The following is an 8,009-nucleotide window of genomic DNA, read 5'->3' on the forward strand; positions in this document are numbered from 1 at the left end:
GGGAGGGAGGGAGAGAGGGAGAGAGGGAGAGAAAGAATTCTCTTTCATGTGCTGGCTCATGCATGTGCATGCCTAGAGGCCAGAGGAGGCCATCAGGCTCCCTGCTTGATCACTTATTACCTTACACAGGGTCTCCCACTTCACTGTAGACCTAGGCAGGCAGCTAGCAAGCCCCAGCAATTCCCCGACCCCTCAGTGCTTGAGTTTTAGGCACATGGGATTGCGGTCAACCTTTCATACAATTCTGTAAACATGGGGTTTGAACTTAATCCGCTTACCTGCTGAGCCATCTCCCAAGTCTTCTTTTTAATTTTATCTATTTATTCTAGTTTATGTATGAGTGCACATATCTGAGTGTATTTGAGTATGCATGCACATGTGTGCGCCATGCATGCAGAAGCCATGTGCTCCATAATTCACCACTTTGGTTTTTTTTTTTTTTTGAAAGGATCTCTCAAAGTGAAAACAGTTCCTGTGCCTTTTCAAGAGTGAGAATGAGGAAGAGCAATACAAAGTTGGAAGAGGGAGTCCAGTGCGACTGACTGTTGTATCTCTATAGTTGATCACATTGCAGTCTTACCATCAGCCTACTGATGCATTCAACAAAATAGTTAAATACTCAGATTAACATTAGATTATACAAGTGCATGTATGCATGCCTGCCTGCATGCCACATGTATGTGTAATATGCTAAATAGTACTTTTATGAAGGTTAGGTCAGGCAAAATTAATTTATTGTCATATAAATTTAGTATAGTAATGATTGACTTTGGAACAGGGATTCAGTGAAACATAAGAAAATACCTCTGACTAACAAAAGTGCTTTATGTCTTAATTCAATTGGTAAATACTAAGTTTATTAATCTTTCAAAGTTCTATGAACTGTATACCAAAGTTTGTATGTTTAGTTTTATGTAAATTGGGTCTTAAATAAAATGATTGAAAATAAAAAAAAAATAGACAGGATCTCTCTCACTCCTATTGATTGGCTTGAATGGCTAGCCAGCAAGCCCCAGGGATCTGGCTGTCTCTGGCCCCTACCCAGTGCTAGGGTTACACGTTTGTGCTGCCATACCTGCCTTTGGAGAGTGGGTGCTTGCTGGGATCCAAACTCAGGTCTTTATGCTTGAATAGAAAGCATTTTATCTTCCCTGTTCCCCAGAAGTCTCTTTCATAAAATTATATTGGATCTATGGTCTGATGAATTTTAACATCATTAATAAAGTTATTTTGGGAGTATGGTATAAATCCTATCAATTCTCTGGAAAGAATGAGGTGAGAGTTATGTAATGAGGAAATGCTTGATCCTGGTGCTATTCCTGTGAACTTAAGAGTTTAATCATCCCAGACTTGTCCCATGGTATGTGTGTCAGATTCCTCAGAAATGAAACTTGGAGCTTGAAGTATATTTATGCTAATAGTTTGGTAGCTCTTAAAGGCTGTGCCCAGATTAGCAGAGAGTGTCTTCAAAACACAGGTGTCCAGGACCTGCTTCTAATCGATTGAATTCAAGTCTCTGGCTTTGGAGCTGAGAACTTTGATTTCTTATTATTATCTGAGGGAGTCTAACATACAGGCACATTAGAAACGTCCAACCCAGATGAGCTTTCTGCCATCGTGGGATTTCCCCACTGTATCCATGTTCCTCTGGGTGTGGTCCCAGGGCGTGCAGCAATGGATTCTTCTGGGAGCTCCTTATAGATCAGAATCTCAGACCTACTGAACCAGAAGCTGCATCTTGACAAGATTCTCAGATAGTATCTGATCTCATTGACTGTGTTCTATGACCAAGCACCTAGGCACTGCTTGAGCACTTCCTGAGGTGGAGAGTGTATTGTTTTACTGGCAACTTGCTTCATCACTGGGAAGCGCTACCTAATTATCAGATCCACCCTTCCTGGGTAAGAGTTGGAGGGGACAGTACCGGAGCTAGAAAGGTCAGGTGGGGACATGTTGTCATCTAAGTAAGCTTTAATGGTAACCCAGATTCCTTCCTTCCTCCCCTCCTCTTTCTTCTGCCCCTCAATCCCTCCCTCTCCCTTCCTTTCTTCTAGACTGGGCCCCACTATGTAGCCCAGGCTGGCCTGGAATTTGCAATTTTCATGGCTCCACCTCCATAGTGTTAGAATCCCAGGAGTATAGCATCATGCCTAGCTTGAACTTTTCCTTATAGAGAATTCACTTATGAATTTAATCCTTAGACAAAAACATGAAGACTCGGGCTGGTGAGATGGCTCAGCGGGCAAGAGCACTGACTGCTCTTCTTAAGGTCCTGAGTTCAGATCCCAGCAACCACACAATGACTCACAACCACCCATAATGAGATCAGACGCTCTCTTCTGGTGTGTCTGAAGACAGCTATAGTGAATTAAGCTGGAGTGAGCGGGGCTGGCAGGGGTCCTGAGTTCAATTCCCAGCAGCCACACACATGATAGCTCATGGCCATCTGTATAGCTACCGTGAACTCATACATAAAAAATAGATAAAATAAATCAAACCAAAACCAAAAAAAAAAAATTTCTATCTTAGAGATACTGAATTAGAGTCCACATTTGAACAAAATCTCCAGGTTATTTTTGGACATTAACTTCAAGAGGCTGACAAACCACTTAATTCACAATCTCTTAAATAGGATTTTTAGCCTTTTAGCCAAAAATAGAGCCTTATTACTTCCACTTCAGTCAAGTCCATAAAATACAAAATGTATGATTTTATTATATTATGCATTTGAATGTTTGCCTGCATGTGTGTATGTATGTGCACTATGCACATGTCTAGTGTCCTTGGAAGCCAGAAGGCATCTGGCTTTCTAGAACTGGATCTACATACAAGTGGTTGTGAGCCACTGTGTGAACGCTCTTAACCCTAGCCTTACAAATATTAAGACTTTAATTGCAGCATCCCTAGCTCCTGATCCCACACCCTGCACTCCCTAGCATGCATTTCCTGGGTCAAAGTTACCAAACCAACCCCTATTTCTTCCATCTAAGATATGTAACCCTGGCTGGCCTGGAACTCACTATGTAAACCAGGCTAATGTGGAAGTCACACAGATTTGCCTGCCTCCACCTTCTGAGTGCTGGGATTAAATGTGTGCGCCACTACACCCAACTAAAACAGCCCTCCCCCTTTTTTTTTTTTTTTTTTGGTTTTTCGAGACAAGGTTTCTCTGTGTAGCCCTGGCTGTCCTAGAACTCACTCTGTAGACCAGGCTGGCCTCGAACTCAGAAATCCGCCTGCCTCTGCCTCCCAAGTGCTGGGATTAAAGGCGTGCGCCACCACCGCCCAGCAAAACAGCCCTTCTTAAATCAGCTTAATAGAGAAGATTTTCAAGTTTGATGTTAGACACATGGTGATGATTATGCTGTTTGTTCCAGGATCTTGTTGCGACTGTTTATTTTAAAAAAAATTCTAACTGTAATAAAATACACACAGTGCACAATGTATCACCATAATCATAAGAAGTACATAGCTCAGTATTGCACAGCATGTTCATATGACTATATAGTTCATGTTTGTTCTGTGGTTTTGAACATCTGCAATTTAAAGATGACAAACCTCGGAGGTTCATAGACTTGAGAGTTGATTTCATTCCATGGTTCTGGGTTCCTGTGCCCTGAAGCTCTTTTGGCTTTGCTCTCTCTGAGCCTGAAGCTTCAACCTCACACTTCCTTTTGAAGCAAAAAGCCAGACTATGAAGTTTGGGGGAAAAGCAAAGAATCTCTCAAAGGGAAGAATAGCTGTCTCTAAAATTCTGGCAAGCCTTTTCTTACACATCATTGACCTGAACTGGATTCTGTACCTGTTCTTTAATTGACAAAGAGATCTTAAGGGTCTTCATATCGTGACTTTAGAAAGATCATTTGGGCTTCAATATGAGTAAGGGTAAGAGGACAATACTGGTGCCAGATGGTCAGGTGGGTACTTGTCATCTAGCCATGAACCAATGGCAGTCTGGAGAAAACAGTTCTGGAGAGGAAGAGCTGTAGGGGACTCCAGAGACCTTTCCACGATGGAGATAATAAGTCCATATTTTTTTCTGTTAAAGAAAATAGAAGCACTTTCTTCTCTACTCTTCTTCAAAGGAACAATTAAAGCTTTGTATCCTAAACAACTGAATTTACTCTGCCTCCTGGGAGAGCCATGCACTAGATATTATGCTGTGGTTATTGTTTAAAGAAGCAAATATAATCAATCAATCAAAACTACAAACACTTGGGGTCCACTGAAGGGCTGGAGAGTAGGGATTAGAGATGAGGAGTAAGGGCTGGGGGTGAAAGGAGACTTGCAGGTTCCTGGGGTGTGGGGAGACAGAGCTATCGCTGGCTACCTTGGAGATGCAGGACCGAGAGACAGGGTATTTCAGTTCCCATGCACCATTCCTGAATAGACTGGTACCTCTGTCAGGTGGCATATGGTTTTCTGGGGCTGGGGTCTAAGAGCTTTGTTCTCTGGGGGCCCCCAGGAGAAGGACTGAGAGAGCAGAGAGTGGCCACTCAGCCTTAAGCATTGGCCATGGCCATCTTAGTACTGATAACCATAGTGGGGGGAGAGGGTCCCTTGTCCAGAACATAAGGTCCCTACCCTGAGCCTAGGAAGTAAGAAAGCTCACTGTAGGGACTGGCATAGGATCTTATCAGCTTCAAGGAGGGAGAGGCTTAAGACAGAATTACTGGGCTGGAGAGATGGCTCAGTGGTTAAGAGCACTGACTGCTCTTCCAAAGGTCCTGAGTTCAAATCCCAGCAACCACATGGTGGTTCACAACCATCTGTATAGCTATAGTATACTCATATACATAAAATAAATAAATAAATCTTAAATATTAAAAAAAAAGACAGAATTACCTGAACAATATGTACAGTAAGGATTCATGAACCGTTATAAAGCAGTTGAGAATTAAGATAATGTGTGCCCATGCTTCCCTATCCTGCCTTGCTTTGATTGTCTCTGCTGCCTGCCACTTATCTACAGGGCTTTTCCCCTCACCCTCTTCAGCTGGCTTATTGTTTAAATTGCATCGTATCCACGAACATTTCCCAATTTCCCTTTGCGAAGTTCTCAGACTTTTACTCCTACAGTTCTTTTTTTTTGGCGAGGGGAGGTTCGAGACAGGGTTTCTCTGTGTAGCCCTGGCTGTCCTGGAGCTCACTCTGTAGACCAGGCTGGCCTCAAACTCAGAAATCTACCTGCCTCTGCCTCCCAAGTGCTGGGATTAAAGGCATGCGCCACCCTACAGTTCTCTATCCATCCTTGCTTTATTGTCTGAACCCCTAAGACCAAGTTCTCAGCACAAAGGAGATCTATTTACCCCAGAGAGAAAAAGGGCAAGGAATAAGAGACAAAGTCAGGAGATAGAGGATGAGGGAAGGACACAAGGGAGAGGGGGAGGGAGTGTTTGTCCTAGAGGTGGGGGCAAAGGACTGCTGCCTCTGGATAGAGGGGAGACAGATGTGGCCCATAGGCAAATCGTGGTTTAAAAAGGTAAAATGGAAAGCCTGTGTTAGGATGAGGTGTTTAATTTAATTGGGTATGTTAATTAGGTGAGCCAAAGGGAGCTTTTGGTTGTTGGACTTCAATACTTTGATGGCAGAACCTTGGTAGCCAGCCTCAGAGGAGGAAGTGACAAATAAGGGAATAGACTTTGGTGGCTCACTTTAGGATGTAATCTAATGTTATTCTTAGCAAGGCAGAGGGAAAGGGGGAGAAAGGCAAGGCCTTCCAGAGCCTCGTTTGCCATGGTTGAGCTGGCTAGAGCCCCTTCACTGACCCCTATGGAAGTGCCCACCATGCACTGTAGAATGTCTTGTCTCTTCATTTGTGAGACCAAATTGTGTAAATCCCAGGCAAATGGAGACTGTTTAGGTTACGAGCCAGCCCAAGTCTATCAGCAAAGACGAGTTGCATGAACTCATGAAAAGTTGTGGGGAAAACTCAGAACTACCACATTTTATGATCGCAGACAGGATGACCAAAAATCATCACACAGAACAAGGTAGTTTTGTTAAAACATATGTATGTCAAATAAGTAGACATACACAAAAATATTGCTTGTATATAAATGTAGACTTTCAAAAGATCGCTGATGGTTTGGTGAAAGTCAACGGACGTGAAGGATTCTAAAGTTGGAAGAAGCAAGAGAAGGAAGAAAGTTAACATTAGACTTTGATGAAGAGATTGATTCTTGTAATTTCCGTAGAAGTACAGAGAATGAAAAGGATCATGAGAGTCTGGGTACTACAACGACTACTACTAAATGGCAGCCCTTGGAAAAGGAGGGGACACGGGAGCCAATATTATCAGAGATCTATTGTTTAGAGCAGTCTGTTGCCCCAGGTCTTCCACATTGGTGGAAACCTGCGCTAACCTGTTAGGACACACTGCAGGGGAAATGGGACTCTTCAGGATAAAAACTATCATTCCCAGAAGCTTAGTATATCTATTGGCAAACAGTGTTTGGGGCCTTCCTGGGCCACACAAGCAAACTGCTACTAAGACTGAGATTCTGTTTCTTGCCAACCTTCATACTGACCTTAGTGTCTGTGGTGATAATCACATGATCTGACTCTAGCACCTGTAGTAATACTCACATGATCTCACATGTACTGTTGCCACACTGTTTGGAAAAGATGAGGTGCTCACTCTCTTAGATCTTGGGGAAGTTGACCTGATTCATTAGTTACTCTTGGGTAGCTATGACCAAAATACCTATGAGAAATGTTTTCCTCATGGTTTCAGGGGTCTCCACCGGTTGTGGGCATGGGTAGGTGTAGCAAAACACCGCACATAATGGTGTCAAATAAGTAGACTAGAGCTGTAACAGGAGGGAGCTAGGGCATGCTATGGATCCCAAGGATACATCCTCAGAGACTGACTTCATCCAACCAGGCCTTACCTCCCAATGTCCTGTTCGAAATGCGATCTATTGGTGGATTAAACCATTCATCATGGTCATGATCTAGTCGTTTTTGGAAACGTGCTGACAGACCAAAGACGGTGATCTTTACTAAACTGGGCATTGACCAACCCAATTGAGTTGAAAACCAATTCAAGATTAACCTTTAGACATGAGTTTAACCCCTTTCCATCTGTTGTCTCCTGGAGTCTTTTCCCCCCAAAATGTACTTTTAGCCAGACTGTCACTGTCTCTGCAGATCTACTTTTCCAATCCTGAGCTGGATGGCTGCTAACCACACATACCTCCATGGAACTACACATACCTGTATGTAACGGCACATACCTGCATCCATATCAGGGTTGTTCTTGCCTGATGGCAGCTACTTGGCCAAGGTGCCCAAGAGGCTCCATTCTGTTTCTTCTGTGAACTAAATCAATTCTCCAAAGAGTTCTGATTCCTAAATAATGGAGAATGGACCTAGAACTCAAGATCTGGGCACTAAAACATACTCACGTTTACTGGCAAATGGCTGCCTTTAGGTTTTCTCAGTGGACAAAGCTAGAAAGTTCATGTATGTGCACCCAATTATGGATTCACATACACACAGCTATACTTAACTACACTGTGCCCTGGACCTGTCTTTAAACATACTTTAGAAAATGCCTAAACTTTCATCTAGCATCTCTGAGTCTGTTCTTGCCTTCCTTCCTTGCTTTACTTGTAACACTTTTTTAAGACAGAGAAATGAGTCTCATTAGCTACTACAATTAATTTCAAAATGGCTCACCTAACTCTGCTGAGAAAAACTGTATTAACTAGAGTTCAGTGTTGGCAGGCGAGCTGTTTTGTGTTTAGTCTTCAGCTTTCTGTCATAATACTGTTCCCAAACTTACTCTCATGGTTCCTATTTTCCTTTCTCCTCTCAGTGGGCTGTGACTCATTTATACACATAGCCGTCTGTCATAGTTTGCAGTCCATTGTAAGTACCTCTCAATGCCTGATAATAGCCAAAATTTTAGATACAATAGAGTCCACTCACTGCAGTGGGACCCTGGGGAGGTGACCGGGATCTAACAATTCAATTGTGATCCGTATTGCTTTAGGTTGTAGCAA

The sequence above is a fragment of the Mastomys coucha genome, unplaced genomic scaffold (genome assembly GCF_008632895.1).
Source record: "Mastomys coucha isolate ucsf_1 unplaced genomic scaffold, UCSF_Mcou_1 pScaffold5, whole genome shotgun sequence".
Taxonomy (NCBI): domain Eukaryota; kingdom Metazoa; phylum Chordata; class Mammalia; order Rodentia; family Muridae; genus Mastomys; species Mastomys coucha.